This window comes from Heterocephalus glaber, unplaced genomic scaffold, assembly GCF_053883595.1.
Source record: "Heterocephalus glaber isolate CG9 unplaced genomic scaffold, H.glaber_assembly_v1.0 deba00001733, whole genome shotgun sequence".
Lineage (NCBI taxonomy): Eukaryota > Metazoa > Chordata > Mammalia > Rodentia > Bathyergidae > Heterocephalus > Heterocephalus glaber.
The window spans coordinates 11,609,161-11,631,082 of record NW_028258444.1 but is presented as its reverse complement, the minus strand read 5'-3'; the positions used below and the strand labels follow the sequence as shown (position 1 = coordinate 11,631,082).

Below are 21,922 nucleotides of genomic sequence, written 5' to 3'. Positions count from 1 at the left end.
TTAAGCAATCTTACACAAACACACTTTCCATACTGTCACGAGAGGTTAGCTCTTAGTCTATTCCCAGCACACAGCATACACTCACTGTTTCCCAGTGAAACACACACGTCAATGGAGAAAGCATTTCTGCCTTCATAGCACCAACAGTTAAAAAGCACACCGCATGTTTCAGCTTTATGTGAGTAATCATGTAAGTTCCAACATCAGAACCACTAGGTTGGTCAAAGTATTACCTATAAAATTATGTTTTAAGTAATGCTTAAAAGACACTTGTAGAAATAGTGGGACTACAGCAGGAGACGTACATCGGGACCAGCGGGAGACATAGTGTTATAAGGACTTCAAATGTAAAGATGGGAGTTGATTTTCACCCATAGCTTCTAGGGAAAGGATATCTCTCTCTCATTTGATTCCTACAGCCAAGACACACTGCCATCATAGGAAACTAAGAAATCTTAGAACAGGTAACTGGCTCAAGGAACTCTCTAAATAAATATTCCCAAATAAAAACCCTATTGATGCAAAAAAAAAAAAACACCTGAAACTCAGACCACTGTAAAAAGGAGTAATTAGTGCACAAAAAGATTAATGGAAAGCCTGCTAGGACACAGAGAGTTAGTGACAATGAGATATTCCACACTGTTCACACACCAATGTGGAGGCTGGAGAAGAGCCCCAGGGGAAAGGAGTGACCTGAACTTGCTCCAGGAGAGTCTGACCTCGAAGCACCTACATGGAAAGGTATTCCTGAATGCAAAAAAGTGTTTCCAGAGAAACAGGCCCAGGAGAATCACATATGTCATGTTTGAACATGGACACTCACTGCGAATGAAGGGCTGCTGAGCGGAGTCAGACTTCTTAAGATGCACCCTTCTGTGATCATGAGCTGAAGCCTCTTTGAGCCTATTGGGTTGATGACATCCACAATGATTCCATTCATTGCCTGGAAGGAGGATGTTGGGCTTAGTGTGGCAGATCATTCAGGGCAGCCGACATAGAAGCTGATTTGCATAACGAAGTCACCACCCTGTTGCTCCAGTACAGTATTTGGCCTTCTAATTCTGCTCTGTAGTTCAGAAACATTCCTTCAGAAGCCAGAAAAATTCATAAATGTGAGCAGCATGCTGAATATATCACCCACCACTTCATCCTCATGTTGATGTAATACAATTGTGAAAGCCGCCCTGCTGAACCCCCAGATCCACTCTAATATACTTCTCTACCAGAGAACTATGCCTTTAAAATGGACATGTAAGTGACTTTGTCTCCCAAGTCTTCAAACTCTTGCCCATGATATTTCTCTGTGATGACTGAAATTCTTCATGATAATGTTGTGCAGATATACAACCACAGCATCAAATTCTGCATCAGATGTGGAGAAAGGCAGAAAGCTCTCTTCCCAAGGGTGTGCATCCTGGGCATTGCATCCACCTATGAAGGCGAGTCAGCACGTGGCCAGGTCCAGCATGGGCCCTGCACCATGGAGCCCCACTCACCTCCTGGCCTCACTGCCCAAGCTGCACCCCACACTCCTGGCTCTGGCCTGTGTGCAAGGCTGGCTGGCACCACCTGGACTGCAGCCGCTCCCCACACCCCAACCTGTGCCAGGCTGCCCTAGCACCTTCTAAACCCAACTTCAACAGGAGACGTGTTTGCAGGTATATTTGAAAATTACTGTCTGTCCACAAATTATTTAGATTCCTATTATGTGCAAAAAAATTGAATCCCTTCCCCAGCTCCTATAGCTTTGTTCCATTAACATATCTGGCTTGAGGTTCATCTACCTAACCTAAACATGGATGGCATTTTTTCTGAGCCACTTTCCCTTGGCTGGGACAAAATACCCAACCCCTGCAACTTAAAAGAGGAGAAGTTTATTTTGACTCATGGTCGGATGGTCCAAGACATAAACAGCTGTGTGGAAGGATCTGGGTGGAAGACAGCTGTTCTTCCCATGGCAGCCAGGGAGAAGGAGGATACTCTCTTCCAGGTCATGCCCTAGTGTCCCACCTCCACCCAGGCCCCATCTCCTAACAGCACTCAGCTAGAGCTCCCCCGAACCAAAGTGTTCCGCACACGTGAGAATTTGGGGAGACATTTTAGATCCAACCATAACACGTTTCTTGGGTACAGTTCCTCCCAATCTGAAGATGTATGAAGTAGAATGACAGTTATCTGTCCCATTCCCCATACAATGACACAACAGGCAGAGGGCTAACCATTTCAGGCACTCCTGTTCCTAAAAGGGGAAAACAAGAAACACTGCAGCCTCTGGTACATAACAGTTCTGAAATCCAGCCATGCTCATGGGGCCAGGTTTTGGCAGAAGACAGTCCTCCTTCCAAAGACTGTATATTGTACTCTGTGATTCTTGGGTGCAGCCTCCATGCTTTTTCTTTTTTAATAGGTAACAGATCTATCCAATAGTTGATATCTTAAAGCAACAAAACCCACTCGGTCACTTTTTCACTGTTCTTCAAAAAGTAGCCTGCTTAGGGTGTTTCTTAGCCTCCTTTCTGTCCACATTAGTTCAGTGATGAAAAAAACCTCTTCATTTTGCTCTATTTCTGACCTTTTCAGTGCAAGCTTTAAAGCTTGTGGGATTTTTGTATATTAATGTGTAATCTACTCCATTAAACAAAACTATTAAAATTCTTAAAATTCCTTAAAATTCCCATAGTTTAATCCCTTCAGATTCTTAGAAAGTTTTTGTCTGTTAGAAAGGATATACAGGGCACCACTGGCCATCTGACAAAAGACCTTACAGGACAACCCTGGATTTGATTTTGCCCTGAAACTATTACTTAATTTGAGAGTTTTGCTATTGTGAAACAAGAAACAGTTTTATTTTTCAAACAGTCTTGGCATCCTAATCCTTCTTCCATGTTTTTGTAGAAAACAGAACATATGCATTTTGGGCTTATCAATACATTTGTACTTAGCATCTACATCTAAAAGAAACCAGGTAGCCTCTCACCACACTGCCTGCAAATTTTCTCAGGTAGATCCATCTATTCGTTTGGTGTATTTTCTCTTCTCCACATTACTACAGGTGACAATTTGGCTAAACTTACTGTCACTGCCTAATAAACACCTGCTACTGTGGACCCTTGACTTACAAACTCAATTCGTTGAGGACTGGTTGTAACTCAAGTTGGTCAGTTGAAGGCTCAGGCTCCTCTACACAGCCTTCAAAGTCTCTCTCTCTCTCTCTCTCTCTCTCTTCTGTGTACAGGCAGATCTCAGAGTCCTTAGACATTGTCCTGGGATTTCTCAACTAACCCCACACAGGAAAGGATGTTGTAATGTTCCTTCCAGAGCTCTTTAAGGGTTAAATCTGTATCTGAGACCATCTGGAAGCACAAGTGGCATTTGGGTTGTAACTCAAGACTTTGGTAATAAGTTAAAACTAAAATTCTAGTCATAACGCAAGTTGTTCGTATATCAGGCCGGTATTAACTCAAAGGTCCACTGTATCTTCTTGTTTTCAGTAAAGTTTTTCTCATATTCCCTTAAACTTTTACAACACATTCCTCAAGGTCCATTAGGCATCTGCTAATTTCATCAAGGTTCATCTAGCATCACCTGCTACCCAGACACAAAGCCAATAGTACATGGCTTACGGTAGTTTTTTTGTTGTTGCTTTGTTTTGTTTTTGTTTTTGTTTTGCTTTGTTTTGTAGCTGCAAACCTTTCTGTTCCACTTTTCTACCAACAAGAAACAAATCTACCCCATATTTGGTGTCTTACAACAAAAACAAACATTTTATTCTCTTACTGTTTCTGTAAGTCTGGAGCCTGGGAAGGGCTTCCCCAAGAAAGTCTGGCTCAGTGTCTCTCAAGTATTTGCCCTCAGATGGGGGCTGGAACGGTCATGGTAGAGGACTTGGAGGAGTGAAAGATGGCCAGGCCTCTCCTTCCTCATAGATTCTGAGGCCTCTCCAAGCATCTTTCTACGCAGGCTCATGGGGACTTCCTCCAGCCTGGACTCCAGCCGTGTATTCCAACAAGCAAGGCAGTGTCTGCACCAAACTTTGTGCTTAGCTCTGGAAGTCACAGAGCGTTTCTCTATGCGGTGAAACAGGCAGAACTACTGCGCAGTGTCTAGAAAAAGAACTCCTTTCTTTTTCTTTTCTTTTCTTTCCTTTTCTTTTCTTTTCTTTCCTATGCTTCTGGGGATTGAAACTGGGACCTTTGCAATAAGCTACAGTCCCGGCCCTTTTCTATTTCTTATTTTGAGATAGAATCTTGCTAATTCATTGCGTTTCCTAGTCTGGGCTCAAACTTGCAATCTCCTCCTGCCTCAGCTTCTCAGACTGCTGAGATTGTAAGTACACATCACCATGCCTGACTCAAACCCCATGTCTTAATGGGAAAAGAGTTTTAGGAAATTTGCATATGAAACGTATATTTGCATATTTTCAAACCACCTTACCCAGTAAGAAGCAGTGGAACTACTTACTTGCCATTCACTAAAGGATATAGATGGATCATTCATTTATTCAAGTATTCACTTCTCCATACCCCTTTCATCCTCTGGGCGTGTCCTGCTAATAGAGACATCACATTGTTTTCAAATGATTTGCTTCTATATGTGTCTTCTCCTAGACTGTTACATCTCTGTGGGTGGAAGCTCTTTTATTCATCTTTACATCTCTATTATTTAGTGCAAAATCTTACTCCTAAAAGATGCTCAAATAATATGTCCTGGCTTAATGGATGAATAAATTATACTTTTACCTTGTTTACAAATGTTGAAATGGAATATTTCCTATTAAGTAATGAATCACCAACAACTAAATTTATGCTTCTGTTGCTAGAAAATTTTGTTCTTATGAAGAAAAGTCATGACATAATCAATGTTTCTATTGGCTTTGTCTTGCAAATGCAATTTTTCACATCATTTATTACATCACTCCTCATGTAATCGTACCTACACACACACCCTACTCAAATCATACCTACTCACACCCTACCTGCCCTAACCACAGCACAGCATTGCCTATCCAACCTGGGTAAAGTCACAAAAGGAAAAGCCAGTAAAGCAGCAACCGCAGGCCTAGGAATTATCGTGGGAAAGATGTGGCCCTAGGAGGAAAAGTGACAAAGCTCTGTTGTCCTTGTGGATACACACCCACCTCAAGGAGTCTGAGCAAAGGAAGCCTCAGGGCTTAATGAATCTTCCAATGCAAAAATTGGATTAATACAAAAGCAAGGTGGTGGGGGAAGTCATTCATTTGCAGGAGACTTGGCTATCAGGACTAGGGCAGGGTGTAGGGCTGGGCTGCTCCTCTACATAGGGGATTCAGATTAGAGGCATGGGTGGTTGGAAGAAGCATACTAATCCTGCCTGTCCAGAGGGTGGAGAAAGTGTTAAGGATGGACAGAAACAAGAAAGAAAAGAACTCAAAAGACAAGACAAAGATTTTAATGATAAAGATTTTAACAGGCAGGTTTGATACTTCTCTATGTCTCAACACCATATCCCCAACCCAAGTTCCTCCCAAGAGGAGAGTTGGTTCAAGGAAGCTGCCACATCATTCTTTGTCACCAAACAAAAAAGATCTGGCTGAGCTCCAAACACAGCAGCCCCAGAGCTTGAAAGTCAAGTTGGTTGCACCGTTGTTGGTGGTGTTTTCACTCTGTTACACAATGAGACATTAGGGCAGATGAATCAATTTTTTCTTGTCAACCATGAAACTATTTGGTTCCTCAGAGCAGCTCATTTATCTGCCTTTGAAGAGGGGCATGAAATAACTGTTTGGGGAACAGCACTTAGGAACAGAAGTTGTATCCCAAACCCCTCTCACTAGTGGGGAAAGGACTTTTATGCTTTGCTAGGGTTGGTACAAGACCTGGGGCAGGATGGGGGGACATGTAAGTAGAAAAGAACCCAGGCATGGTGACCACACCTGTAATCTCAGCACTAGAGAGCCTGAGGCGGAAGGATCACAGCAAATCTGAGGCCAGCTTGGTCTGCATGGTGAGTTCAAGGTCAGCCTAAACTATATAGCAAGGTCCTGTCTGAAAAAGCCAAAAACATTTTTTTTAAAAGCTGAGAAGGAGCTAGGATTGAACAGAGACAAATAGTATAACAGCGATGTGTGGAGGTGCATGCCTATAATCCTAGCTACTTGGGAGGCCAAGGCAAGTTGGGCAATTTAGCAAAACACTATCTCAAAATAAAAATTACAAAGTCAGTGGCACCGCACCTGCCTCACATGCACAAGGTCCCGAGTTTGAGCCCTGGTACCAAAAAAATAAAAATAAAAAGGGCTGGAGATGTAGCTCAGTGGTAGAACACCCTTGGGTTTAATTCCCAGTACCAACAACAACAACAAAAAAGCTATGAAGTATATTTATCTACAACAAATTCTTGTTTACTCTCCTTATTCAAAAGTTATATAGAAATTAATAAAATTCTTACTTATGTAACATGAAAACTGAATATTCCCTTGAAACCTGTCAAATGTTGATACCCTAAGAAGAGCAATTCTGTGTGTCATATGCAAGACAGGCAAGATCAGCAGCACTCCCGCTATTCCTCAGGGTGCAGGATGGAGCTGGAAGACACGCTAGGACTTGGGCACTGCACCATTTGACTTCAGCCTCTGATCAAAATGATGCCTGCATCAAGTTTCCAGTTTTTCCACCCTATTGCACAGTGATCCATTAAGACAGGCGGATCAATTAGACCAGTCATCCATGCAACTGTCTGGTTCCTGAGATCGATCCATTTCTTTGCCCTAGTGAAAAATAGCATGAAACAATGGTTTGAGAGTAAAATATACACCCTTACAAAAGTTGGCATCATGTAGATGCAAACGCCTGAGAGCCAGTCTGGAATTTCTGTTACCATACTATAAATCTTTTCCAGTGAACAAAGAAGAAAGAAAAAAGCATCAAGTCTTCATTTATATTTAAATGAAGGTTCTCTCCATTTTTCCATAGGCACTGTTCAATCAAAGACCCTAAAGGCACTAATAATAAATGAATCACTTTGTGCTTGCACATACAAGCAGCTCACAAGTTTTTCTCAGATTTTGGAACAAGAAAATTGCAGAGATAGGTACTTTTTTGGTCAACACAGGATGGCAAGTGATTCACTATACCTCTTCTGAAGCAATGAGCTTCAGGAACTGAACTAGGATAGAAATAAAGAATGTATGAGAAAGTGACACTAGAAATCATCATATCTGGTAACTTGATGATGCAAAATTTGAAAGCAATCAGGTTTCAGTATTTTGAAACTTGAAAGAAATCTCTTTAAAAGTAATTTAAAACTTTATTTTCACAAAGTTTCCTACTAAGAATAATACTTAGACAATTAATTTCTGCACAACAAAAACTACAAAGGCCTCGATTTCAAAACAAAATGAGACATTACTTAGCCAAAATAAAAAGAAAGGAATGGTAAGAATGGGGAGAAATGGCTACTTTTCATATATTCCTCGCAGCACCATATATTTGCAAAATCATTTTTGAAAATAGCTTGGTAACTAGTATCATGATCTATAAAAATGTTTGGACAGATTTTGCAATTTCCATAACCAATTTGAAGGCTAAAACTTTGAATGTTTTATTCAATATTATTCATAGTAACAAGAATTGGAAATAACTTCAGTGTCCCAAAATTAAAAGAATAATTACATAATTTGGGGTCCAGCCAACAATATGGTAATCATTGAATAAACTATAGAACTTTTGGGGGATAAATCAAAGATATATTTTTCCTTTTTGGTATATTCCAAGCTTACTACATGTGATACGATATACAGTAGGTTTTTTTGTTTTGTCTTTGGTACCGGGGATCAAACTCAGGACCTTCCACTTGCAAGACAGGCAGCAGCACCACTGAGCTAAAGCCCCAGCCATACAGTACTTATATTTAAGGTACTAGAGTGTCGCAATAGCTTCAACACTGAGCTGATTTAACAGGCTATTCTGAAGAGCAGAACAGGGAAAGGAAAGAGTAAGGGAAAGATTTGCTGCTTTTCTACACTACTTGGTGTTTTAGATGATTTATCAAAAACTTAAGAACTTAACGAAAATGACAATTACTGCTTTTGGTGTTGAGGCCAGAGAGACCAAAAAACACAAAAAGATGTGACCAGAGTTTGTTATAGAAATAACCCCCTAGAAAAGTCTAGCGAATGGACTAGAAGGAACTAAGAGGACATTTCTTTGGAATTAGAAATGAGCATGAAAGAGAAGTATCATGCAAAGAGAGAGAGTACAAGACACAGAGAGAGAGAGGGAGAAAGAGAAAGAGACAGAGATCATGCAAAGAAAATGTCACACTTAAAATCTACAATAAAGGCCAGCACACAGGAGGTCAACTGCTCCCGGCGCACAAGAGGAGGCCTCCAGGCCACCGTACCACCCCCACCAGCACACAGAACATGAGCTGTTCCCAGCACACAAGAGGAGACCTCTGGGCCACCTGAGGAGGTGGGCCATGCAGGCACCAGCAGCACCCACCCCCAACCCCCGTCGAAATGAGAAGACATGTAAACAAGTCTCAAAACCAGACTTCCAGATCACCTACAGCAACCCCAAAGGGAAATGAGATGGAACCCTCTGATACTCAACCACCTGGACTCGCTGAACTGGCAACAAAAGAGGATCTGAAAAAAATGAAATCAGAAATAATTACTCAGCTAACAGCAGAGATTGTACTCATAGTGCAAGACATGATTAATAAATCTAGAGAGGAGCTCAGGAACATGATAGAATCCCAACATAGGAAACAAATGGAATCCATAAAACAGATGCAAACAGATTTCCAGGAGATTAAAAACTCCATTGAAAGTCTATGCAGCAGAATGAGCCACTGTGAGGACAGAATTTCAGATATAGAAAAGAAGATTGCAATTAGTGACCAGGAAAAGAAAAATTGCTCTAAAATTGTAAGGGACCACAAGAAATCAATCCAGCAGCTGCTAGACGATGCAAAGAAGAATAACATAAGACTGATTGAAGTCAATGAAGAAACAGGACAGAGTGCAGATGACATAAAAAAGACTGTTCACAGAAGTGATGGCAGAAAACTTCCCAAGCAGGGGAAAAGAATTTGACATACAGATAAGTGAGGCATATAGGACTCCAACTAGGCTTGTTCAAAAAAAAAAAAATCTACACATAGGCATATAATTGTTAAGATTCCAGAAACCAGCAGAAGAACAAAATTCTACAAGCAGTGAGAGAAAAGAAACAAATCACATACAAGGGAAAGCCCATCAGAATCACAGCAGACTTCTCAATGCAAACCCTCAAGGCAAGAAGAGCTTGGAGTGATGTATTTCAAGTCCTAAAAGAAAACAGCCTCCAGCCCAGATTGATGTACCCTGCAAAATTATCTTTCAAAATTGATGGAGAAATAAGATACTCTCATGACAAAGACCACCTTAGGAACTTCATGAATACCAAACCAGCACTCCAAAAAATTTTAGACAATATCCTGGGAAAAGATAACGAGGATCACAACCCCAGGAAGCCCAGCAGAATAAATCCATCGGGTGGGACAAGAAATTAAACACAAAGGGAGAATCCAACAAAAAGAAAAGGTCATGACAATGATAAGTCAATATGTATGAGTTATAACCATCAATGTTAATGGTCTCAATTCACCAATCAAAAGAAATAGACTGGCAGAATGGGTCAAGAAGCAAGATGCAACAATATGCTGCATACAAGAAACACACTTAATTCAAAAAGAAACTCATAGACTGAAAGTTAAAGGGTGGAAAACAATACTCCATGTTACAGGAACCAAAAAAAAAAAAAAAAGCAGGAGTAGCTATCCTCTTTGCAGATCAAATGGATTTCAAATGAAAATCTGAAACACTCCAATAATTTCAGATAAGGGATACTTAACTTGTATGTACACATCTATTGTGAATATGTGTTTTCATTCCTTTCAAGTAAAAACTTAAGAACAGGACTGTTGCTTCTTAGCAGTAATACAAGAAATTTCTATATTATTTTCCAAAATGGTTTTATCATTTTACATTCACATTAAAAGTATTACAGTGTTCTAACTGGTTCATACCTAAGAAGACATTTGTTCCTTTAAAACTTTTAACCTCATCTCCCTAATGAGTGTATAATTCAATCTTGTTATTGTACTGATTAGTATTTTTCTGATTCTAGTGTTGCCCACCTTTCCTTGTGCTGTACTGGCTATTTACCATCTTCTTGTGTCTACCTTTTAATTGGGCTGTCTATTAATGAGCTGTAAGAGTTCTTTATATATTCTGGTCATAGGTTATATGCATTATATGGTCTGTTTAAGGACTAAACAATGTCATTTAAAGGTCTAAATTTTGATGAAATCTCATTTATCAAATGTTTTTCTTTTATACATCATGTTTTTTATATTCTAGGAAATTCTTGCCTACCCTAAATTCATAAACATTTTCCCTTATAATTTCTTCTTAAGGTTTTATAGTTTTAGTCTTTTGCATTTAGGTTCATAGATCCTTTCAAGTTATTTTTATGTATGGAAATGAAGGGTTGAGGTTAATTTTTTATATACAGATACCAGGTGTTCTATTGCCATTTGCTGAAAACACTATCTTTTCCTCTGCTCTTGAATTGAGTTTATAGTCTATAAAATGTTAATGTTAAATAATCTTTCAAAGCTCAGTGGACCATATACATATGGTTCTCTTTCTAGATTCTCTGTTTTATTCCAATGATCTATATGTCTTTCCTTACACCAACACTGCCTTGATTACTATAGCTTTAAAGGAAGTCTTAAAATTAGGTACTAAATGTCTTCCAATGCTTTTTTTTTTTCTTTTTGGTTTTCTAAGTCCTTTGTACTCCTACATAACTTTTAAATTTCAATAGCCAGTGCTTCATTTATAGCAAGTTTACATAGACCTGAATTTTTATATATGCCTTGTGTTTTCTAATCCTGCTAAATTCAAATACAATTTCTAGGGGTTCCTAGAGATTTCTTAGTATTTTCTCTGTAGATGATCATTTCATCTACACATAAAGATTTTACTTCTACCTTGCCAATCCTATGCTACTTGTTTATTTTTATTGCCAGACTATTTTGGTTTAGGCCCATGTTTCAAAGTTTAATGGACAGTTGAAGAGTAGGCATATCTGCCCTTATTCCCCAGCTTAGGGAGAAAGCATTGTATCTTCTCCATTCATATAAGGCATTCTCGCTGGAAGTATGAAGTACATGTCTTTGATCTGTTGAGAAGGTTCCGTTCTACTTCTAGTCTCCTGATAGCTTTGACCATGAACAGCTGTAGAATTTAGTCCAATACTTTTTCTCCAACTAGTGACAGGATCATATGGCTTTTGCCTTTCCTCTGTTAAAATGATGACTTTTGGGGGTGGATCTTCCAATGCTGAACCAACACTGCCATCCCTATAACAAAAACACTTTCTACATACTGCCACATCTGACTTCTAATAGTTTGTTTTATTAAACAAATTTCTATCTATGTTCATACTTTCTTCTATTATCTTTATCCTTTTTTATTATTAGCACAATGTTGATTTGCTAAAATGAGGGGAGAAGTGTCCCTTCTTTTTTCTGCTTTAAATATTTGATATAATTTATGAGTTAAAATGTTTATGAGCCTGCTGTTGTCATATAGGTAGGTTTTCAAGCTAGGAATATACTTTCTTTAATAGGAGCTATTCAAATTTTATATTTCCTCCAGAGTTAGTTTCATTAATTTATCTTCCAAGGTACTTCTTAGAAGTTGTCAAATTTATTTCAAAAAAGATTTTTGTAATATGCTTTCTATATCCTTTTAAATTCTGTAAAATCTGTGGTAATGTCTCCTAGATCTTGATATTCTAATTTTTAAAATGTATCATTGATATTGTATAATAGGAAGAAAAGGTCTAAAGGAGCAGGGGAAGTGGGAGAGGTAAGGGAAAGGAAAGAAGAGAAAAGAAAAAATATGAGAAAAGGAATGGAAACAAAGTCTTTGCAAATAGGGAAGGGTGGAGGGGGTGAAGGGAGGGCAGGGGAAGGGGAAAAAAATAAGGACCAAGATGCTCATGTTATGGTACAAGATCCCAATGATGAATGTAACTGTATTTTATACCTAAAATGTACCAATAAACTTAATGGGGAAAAAATCTACAATAAAAATATTGTCAGAAACTGCAGCTGCTCTGAGGCTTTTAATGCTTTATCTAGAATTTGTATTGAGCTATTCTTAAGTATATCTGTTCTATATTCCTTCCTCACATTCCTTCAATATTTTATCCCTTTGGAAGAAACTTACTGGTATCCTCAAATGGCAGACATTAGTACCATTTAGCCTTGAAGCTGCTCCTAGCCCAATCGCTGCAACCCCATCTCTCGGCCCCAAAACAGACTGTGTCCTGGGAGGAGCCCTCTCTGTTCTCCAGGACCTGTTCAAGCCTCTCTCATCCATCGCTCCAGCTGCAGAGAAAGAGAGGAAGAGCTGCCTCACCAAAGACATTCACTGTGCTCGGCCCACTCAACTCCACCTGCCCACCTGCCTCCCACGGAAGGAAAAGAAGCAGCGATTGTAAACGAGCACCCTCCAGCAGATCCTGTGCCTCTGCAAGTCCTCGACTACACTTCCTACAGCCCTACGGACTCCATACTATTCCTCTGTCCGTTCCATTGTGAAGAAAATAAAGCTCAGAGAGATGCAGCCTTTCACTAAGGTCACAGAGTTAGTTGGCAGGAATTCTGGAGGTTGAACCTACAGTGTGCACATTTCTGCTTACACATTAAGGCAAATGTGGCGTGATTCTTGGGTGGTCTTCCTGGGCTGCCTATCCTGCAATCCTTTCACTTTCACGTAAGGTTAAGAAGAGCAGGGGGTGATTATAAAGCACAGGTTATAGGAGGCTTAAAGAGCCTTTGCTTCTCATTAAACCCAAGGGCAATATCTTCTCCTTATCTTAGTGGTTGTTTAAATGGACCTTTTAAAGACTAACTTGATTCAGGGTCTTAACCAGTGTCTAAAGACAAGCGTATTCCTGAAATTCTACTACACAAAGCATCTGAGTCAGATTACACCAGAGCATGTGCTGGAGTATTTTTAGAAAGAGCTGCATATAGGACATAGTTTTCTGGTTATGTCACAGACTTGCAGGTGGGCCTTCTTTTCACATTGTGGATAAAAATAGATACATACATTAGTGATAGGAAGATAAATGCAATACAGTTTCTGCCCTTGAAGAGTTCTGAAACTGGTTACAGGCATAGAAAAAAGCAGAAATAAATGTTTTTAAAGTCAAAACAGAAAATGGGAGCACAGAGAAGGTGAATTTAAGATGTCTTAAGAGATTACTTCATTTGTACAACAAATTTTTATCAAGGGCCAGGCACTGGGGAGATGATAATGCACAAAAAGAGACACAGTGCCTGATCTCAGGGAACTTCCACCTTTATGGGGAAATCCGACCTGATCAAACACCGGCACAAAAGCAAAGTTACACTCTGAGAGAAGCGCTTGAAAGGTAGCAGTGTTGATTGTGGAAGACATGTAACCGAAGGACTTGGCTTGCACAGGGGCTGGGATCAGTGTATCAGGTTAGCCTGGCTCTGTCATGGTGACTTTGGAGTTGAGAAGCAAGGACAGAGGAGGCATTAAGGAAGGAGATGGAGGGCATTTTACACATTGACCAGAACCAGGGATAGGAGAAAGCAGTCTTTCCGAAACATTGGAAGAAAGTTGTGTAATAAGAGAGCAGCCGGCAAAGGGGAAAAGGGACAGAATAAGGCAAGCATACAGGGGCTGGGGACAGGCACAGGAAGGAATGGACACTGACCATGGTCAGGATGATGGGAGGAGGCATAACCGGTACACAGGGCTCTTCGCTCTTCACTTGCTACACGGTGCCTTGCCATGTAGGCAGCTACCTCTCAATAACCACACATGGTGACCAATGTACAGAGACTGTACAAATGCTCAGGCAATTGGTGTCACCTCGTAGTTTCTTCACTTAGTAAATCAACATTTTGGTTCCCAGAAATGTTTTTAAATCTTTTCATTTACGTGAAATGTGTTAATGTAAAAAGATTTTTCGGGCCATGGATATAGCTCAGTGGTTCCGCTGCCTGCCTCGCAAGCGCAAGGTCCCAAGTTTGATTCCTGGTACCAAAAAAAAAGATTTTTCAAATCTTTCCCTCTACTAAGGGGTCAAAGCAAATATTCACTGGCTTAGAAAGTAGCTTTACTGGTTGATAAAAAGCTACTGTATTTTTGGTCCAATCCTCTACATGAACTCTGGCATAGTTAATCATAAATGCTTCTAGGTCCATTTCAAAAATAATAATTCAAAAGGATCAAGATGCATTCACCATGATGAATGTATTTATGATGCATCACATACATATAATTTTTAAAAAGAAAAATAATAATTCATGTATATGTGCCATTTATATTGGCTTTTTTCACATATAGGACAAAGTGTGACATATATGGATTTAAGGACCTCTTGTAAAAATGGTATAAGCCAGAGTTTGTTTGTTTGTTTCTTCCTTTTTATGTTTTTAATATATTAAAAAGTAACAGTACAAATGCTGAGATTAGTATTTTAAAAGGATCCAAATTTTTCAAGGAATGAATTGTATAAACAATTTTGTAATGAAAGGGAAATAGCATCTTGATACATTAAAAGTTTTAAGGTTTTAAAATTTTTAAAGCAGTAAAATGTTACATTAAATTCTTTCCAGTCTTCAAACAAAAATCAACTTGTATAATCTCTGTAATAAAATGTGTCCTTGGTACAGGTTTTGGCCACTTGGAAAATGTTAAAATCTCTGAAATTTGAGTGTTAGAGGCAGCACTTAAAAACCTCGTGAATCTTTTTTCCCAAAAAGAATACTTTCAGTTAAACAATTTACTATTTTATGAGTATGCATTGATATTTTTGCTCTTCCTGGAAAAGCAAATTTATATTAATACTGTAATTTTCCATGTAAAAATATACACATACAGATATTTCACCTACAGATCCTTAACTTCCTGAGTGACCAGTCATACATCAAACATGATTTAATAAAAACTTTCTAAAATTTTAGAATGAAATAGCATATGTAGATTTATACTTGTACAGGGTAAGGCTACGAAGAGCATCTCACAGAATTTACACTTAAATTCTATAAATTAACCAAAATGATTTATCCTCTAACAACCAATAACTTTCTGAAACTTAAACAAACCACTCAAAAATTGTGCTTTCTAATTTATTAACAAAACACAGATAGCCATCTGATTAGCTGATAGCCATCAGTGTGGACTTCCTATTATACACACCAAAACTGGATTGACTTAGCACAGAATTTCTTGCAGCACAAAAAATTAAAATATTTGCTTTATAATACAACCATCTATGAGGTCTGATCAAAGTGTATGGGAATGTTTAGATTTTTAAAATTTGTTACAGTTAAAGACACAATGCCATTATGGCATTATAGAGATGCGTTTTTTACTGTAAATTTTTTTTCCAAAATCTAGACATTGTATTTTTTAAAATCATGTCTGGTATACAATCCATTTAATCTCGATGATTAGGAACTGTGGCGCTCCCTTTGCATAAAACCCTTTCCTCTTCATATAGCCCTGAGGCGAAAGGTTATTCATGAAATAAGACTGGAACCACAATTCTTCTCATTTCTGCATTAAACTGCAGCTATTTGTTTCTTGGTTTTTGGGTTTTGGGTTTTTTGGGGTACCGGGGATTGAACTCCGGTTCTTGTGCTTGCGAGGCAGGCGGCGGAACCACTGAGCTAAATCCCCAGCTATACATTTTTTTAAAAACATATGTGGCAACTGGAAAAGCTTCTCTGTACAATTTTTCAAAATATTTTCAGCTCAATTTAGTCTAAAGAGCATAAAATGGCCCTATAAAACAAGGGCTAGGGTCGAGATGAGCGTCATTTTCCATCTCTACTACTTTCCCTTCTGTTATCTTAATCATGGCTCCAGCCATCATGATTCCTGTCTTCATAGAGGAAATCTCTGCTTCCTCTGTAATGGTGGTCAGACCCATGATCAGTGTAATGCTGTTCTCAGCTATGTCTATCTGCTAGGTAGGGATGAGAATTCTGTCTGATTTTACTCTGTGATGGTGGTGTATTCTGGCGCCACTGGGAGCTTGAAGACTAGTTAAAAGTATGATTATGTGTTGGAACTGATGGTGAAAATCCTGACTGATCCATATGTGGAGAACCAAATTTCCCACCATATGACATGTGTCTTAAAACACTGTTCATCCATGCTTGTGTCTGATAATTTTCTGGACAAGAGAATGATCTCTGAATTATCTGTGATGATGATGTCATGTTATCTCCAGTCCTTTTGTATCTGCTGCTAGATGTGGAGGTAGGGCTTGAATTTCCAACATGATGCTGGGGCTATGATAAACTGACATCCTGTAAGGCATGACTACTTCCTGATCTAAACTGAATTTTGATGGGCCTCCCAAAAAGTTTGATTCCATTAAGCAGATTCATTGCATAAGGAACGGATACTTCATGTTTAAAATTCACAAATGCAAATTGCTTTAGTTTGCCATCCTTATCTTTTGGAATTTTCACCTTTATTACTGGCCCAGCCTGGTGGAACAGCTTGAAAAGCAGCTCCCTGGATCCTGCCCCTCCCCTTCCTCTAGCTTTTATACTTGTCCATGAGGTGAATGGGCTCCCTCCACCCAGCACTCCCACCATGCTGTGCTGCCTCACCATAGGCTCAAAAGCAACAGCACCAGCTAATTATGAACTGAACCCTCCAAAACTGTGAGCCAAAATAAACATTTTCTCTTTATAAGCTGATCGTCTCAGCTATTTTGTTACAGAAACAGAAAGGTGATTAATATAAGGTGACAGGCCCTGATCTGAGTACTTTACATCTTTGAATTTATTCAATCCACACAGTAGCCCTGTGACTTACATGCTATTAAAAAAAGACTATTTTTGAGATGAGACTGAGGCACAAAGACACTAACTTATCCAAAATCACACAATCTGGATTTGAAGCCAGCCGATAGAGCCCAAGAACCTAGGTACTTAACCATCTTCCTTCTTAACTCCTCTCTGGCTACTCTTCAACTCTCTCTAGACAGAATTCTATGACATCACTGCAGGTTTGAGGAGATCGAGGGCAATCCAAAAGCAGAATAAGAAGAGGGGCAATAGAGACTGAAGGAAACATGGGTATATGTGCAATGAAGCTGAACAACAGGGCATAAAGAGAACCAGAATCTGGAGACAAGGACAGGAGTCAAGGAAGCAGAAGCTAGCAGTGGGCTGATGGAGTTTAGGGGCAAGAATGAAAAGCAGAAGCTGAGAGTAAACCATCATCTCCATGCTCTAGAGAGTCTGAGAATGATCTCAGGTTTTGGAGGATAAGATGTGCAAGAAGAGGTGAAGCAGTCCACCAAAGAGGGCAGAGGCCTCAGAGGAGGGTGCCATGTCTGAATGTGACTCCAAAATTCATTTTTTTCAATTTTATTTTATTGGTGCATTTTAGGTATACAATATAATGACATTCATCACTGGAAATTTGAACCTTTACGTAATCCCTCTCGATTTCTATTCTTCCCCCTTCCCCTGCCCTCCCTGCAACCCCTCCATCCCTCCCTATTTACAAAGACTTTGTTTCCATTTTTTCATTTTCTCATATTAATTCCATCCTTTCTTTCCTTTTCCCTACCCCTCCCACTTCCCCTTCCCCTTCCCCTTTGCCCCTTTTCTTCCTATTTCACATTAACCATTACACCTTTTAGTCCTTGTTTACACATTCAGTTTCTCACCCTAGAGAAACTATTCGGCATTTACGCGTGTGTCCTATTTATTTCACTTAAGAGTATCACCTCAATGTGCATCCATTTACTGATAAATGTCTCTAATTTCTCATTTTTCATGGCTGAGTAGTACTCCATTTTATTCTTAAAAACCACATTTTCTTTATCCAGTCTCCTGTTGATGGGCATTTGGGCTGCTTCCAAGTTTTAGCTATCACAAACTGGGTGTCCATATATCACTGTGGTATGATTCTTCTGAATCTTTGGGGAAGATCCCCAGCAGGGGAATACCTGGGTCAAATGGGACTTCCAGTCCTAGTTCTTTCAGGTATCTCCATACTGATTTCCACAGTGCTTGCACCAGTCTACACTCCCACCATCAGTGGAGCAGGGTTCCTCTTTCCCCACAGCCCCGCCAGCATTTGTTATTGGTTGATTTCTTGATAGCAGCCACTCTTTCTGGGGTGAGGTGAAATCTCAGCGTTGTTTTCATTTCGATCTCTTGAATGACCAGTGATGAACATTTCTACAAATGTTTATTTGCTATTTCTACTTCTTTGTGTGAGAAATGTCTGTTCATTTCAGATGCCCATTTTTGGATTGGGTCTTTAAATTTGGGAGGTCCAATTTTTTAAAGTTCTTTATAGATTTGAGATAGTAGACCTTTGTCTGAGGAACAGATGGTGAAAATCTTTTCTCACATTGTGGGTTGTCTCTTCACACTGCTGGTGGTTTCTCTTGCTGTGCAGAAGCTTATTAGTAAGAAGAGATCCCATTTGTTGATTGTTTGTGCTAGTTCATGGGCAACTGAGGTTTTGTTCATAAAATCTTTTCCTACACCAATGTTTTCCAGAGTTCTTCCTAAACTCTCTTTTAATGTTTTGGTTTAGTGTTTCTGTTTTTATATTTAGATCTTTAATCCATTTCAATCTTAGTTGCATGCATGGTGAGAGATATAGGTCTACTTTTAGTCTTTGGCAAGTTGAAACCCAATTTCTCGAGCACCATTTATTAAAGAGGCTATATTTCCTCCAGTGAGGGTGTTTGGCTCCTTTGTCAAAGATGAGGTGGCTGAGTGTGTCTGGAGTTGTTTCTGCATCTTCTAATCTGTTCCACTGGTCCTAAGGTCTGTTTCTTTGGCAGTACCATGTGGTTTTTATCACAGTAGTTTTATAGTATAGTTTCAAGTTGGGGGTTGTGATATCCCCTGCCATGTCTCCATTACCTACAATTGCTTTTGCTATTCTGGGTCTCTTCTTGTTCCAAATGAGTTTTTGGATTGTTTTTTCAAGGTCCATGAAGTATGCTGCTGGGATTTCAGTTGGGATTGCATTGAATCTATATAGCAATTTTGGAAGAATGGCCATTTTCACTATGTTGATCCTTCCTACCCAGGAGCAGGGGATGTCTTTCCATTTTCTGATATCATCTTCAATCTCTCTTTTCAGAGTGCTGTAGTTCTCAATGTAGAGGTCTTTGATTTCTTCTGTTAGGTTGATTCCTAGGTATTCAGTTTTTTGGATGCTATTGTGAAAGGAATTGTTTGCCCCTTTTCTCTCTCAGTGAGTCTGTTATTCATGTAGAGGAAAGGTATTGATTTTTGTGTGTTGACCTTGTATCCAGCTACTCTACTGAATTTGGTTATTAAATCTAGAAGACTTTTGGTGGAGTTCTTGGGGTCTTCTATTTAGAGTATCATGTCATCTGCAAATAATGACAATTTGACTTCTTCATTTCCTATCTTTATTCCTTTAATTTCTTTCTCTTGTCTAATTGCCGTGGCTAATGTTTCCAAAACTATATTGAACAGGAGTGGTGAGAGTGGACATCCTTGTCTTGTTCCTGATTTTAGTGTGAAGGACTTCAGTTTTTGACCATTGAGTATGATATTGGCTGTTGGTTTTTCATAGATGGCTTTTATCAGATTGAGGTAGAGACTCTTCCAATTTTTTGTAGGGTTTTTATCATAAATGAATGTTGAATTTTGTCAAATGCTTTTTCTGCATCTATTGAGATGATCATATGGTTTTTGTCCTTGGCTCTGTTGATATAGTGTATTACATTTATTGATTTGCATATGTTGAACCATCCCTGTATCCCTGGGATGAATCCCACTTGATCAGGGTGTATGATCTTCTTGATGATCTTCTGCATTCTATTTGCCAGTATCTTTTTAAGGATTTTTGCATCTATGTTTACTAGTGAGATTGGTCTATAGTTCTCTTTTTCAGTTGGGTCTTTCTCTGTTTTGGGGATCAAGGTGATGCGTGCTTCCAGGAATGAATTCGGGAGTATTGTTTCCCTTTCAATATCACTGAAGAGTTTAAACAGTAGTGGCAGTAATTCCTCTCTAAATGTCTTGTAGAATTCAGCAGTGAAGCCATCAGGACCCGGGCTTTTCTTAGTTGGTAAGTTTTTAATTACATTTTCAATTTCATTGATTGATTTTGGGTTGTTTAGAAGTTTTAGGTCTTCTTCATTCAACTTTGGTAATTCATTCATATCTAGGAATCTGAGCATTTCCTCTGTGTTTTCCATCTTATTGATGTATAGGTTCTCGAAGTAGGTATTGATGATCTTCTCAATTTCTGCTGGGTTCGTTATAATTTCATCCTTTTCATTCCTAATTGCATGGATTTGGGCCTTTTCTTTCCTTTTTCTCGTAAGTTTGGTTAAGGATTTGTCGATTTTGTTTATTCTTTCAAAGAACCAACTCTTGGCTTCATTGATTTTTTTGTATCGTTCTCTTAGTCTCCATTGAATTGATTTCTGCTCTGATCTTTATAATTTCCTCCCTTGTATGAGCTTTGGGTTTGTCCTGCTCTTCTTTTTCTAGGAGCTTGAGGTTCAGCATCAGGTTGTTTAATTGGGCTCACTCTGTTTTCCTAATATGTGCATTCACTGCTATGAATTTCCCTCGTAAGACTGCTTTCATTGTATCCCATAGACTCAGATATGTTGTACTGTCATTGTCATTTAATTGAAGGAACTGTCTGATTCGTTCTTTAATTTCCTCTGTGACCCATTGGTTATTCAGAAGTGTGTTGTTCAATTTCCATGTGTTTATGAAATTTTTGCAGTTTCTGTTGCTATGGATCTCCAATTTCATCACACTATGATCTGATAATATACAGAGGATAACTTCAATTCCTTTGCACTTACCTAAATATGTTCTATGAGCAAGTATGTGGTCTATTTTGGAGAATGCCCCATGTGCACCTGAAAAGAATGTGTATTCTGATTTTGTGGAGTGGAACACTCTGTAAACATGTGCTGATTTCATTTGTTCAAGAGTTTGATTGAATTCTAGTATTTCATTGCTTGTTTTTAGTCTAGTTGATCTATCTATTTGTAACAGTGGGATATTGAGGTCCCCCACTACTATTGTATTAGTGCTTATATGATTTTTCATGACTGTTAGTATTTGTTTTATATAGTTGGGCGCACTAGTGTTTGATGCATAGGTATTTATGATTGTCATCTCTTCCTTTTGGATTGCTCCCTTTACAAGGATGTAGTGTCCTTCTTTGTCCCTCTTAATCAGTGTTGGTTTGAAATCTACTTGATCTGCCAAGAGGATAGCTACTCCTGCTTTTTGGGGGGTTCCTATCACATGGAGTACTGTTTTCCACCCTTTAACTTTCAGTCTATGAGTTTCTTTTTGAATTAAGTGTGTTTCTTGTATGCAGCATATTGTTGGATTTTGCTTCTTGACCCATTCTGCCAGTTTATTTCTTTTGATTGGTGAATTGAGACCATTAACATTGATAGTTATAACTGATACGTATTGACTTATCATTGTCATGACTTTTGCTTTTTGTTGGATTCTCCCTCTTTGTGTTTAATTTCTTGTCATCCCTGGTGGATTCATTCTGCTGGGCTTCCTGGGGTTGTGATCCTCATTGTATTTTCCTAGGATTTTGTCTAAAATTTTTTGGAGTGCTGGTTTGGTATTCATGAAGTTCCTAAGGTGGTCTTTGTCATGAGAGTATCTTATTTCTCCATCAATTTTGAAAGATAATTTTGTAGGGTACATCAATCTGAGTTGGAGGCTGTTTTCCTTTAGGGCTTGAAATACGTCACTCCAAGCTCTTCTTGCCTTGAAGGATTGCATTGAGAAGTCTACTGTGATTCTGATGGGATTTCCCTTGTAT

At 39.0% G+C, this 21,922-nt stretch overlaps 2 pseudogenes; both read right to left on the bottom strand.

The window, feature by feature from the left end:
• Nucleotides 1-920: 920 nt before the first annotated feature.
• Nucleotides 921-13,869, bottom strand: LOC110345509 (ADP-ribosylation factor-like protein 2-binding protein pseudogene; annotated as a pseudogene).
• A 2,067-nt stretch (nt 13,870-15,936) lies between these two features.
• LOC101722155 (RNA-binding protein 7 pseudogene) lies at nt 15,937-16,692 on the bottom strand (annotated as a pseudogene).
• Nucleotides 16,693-21,922: the final 5,230 nt, after the last annotated feature.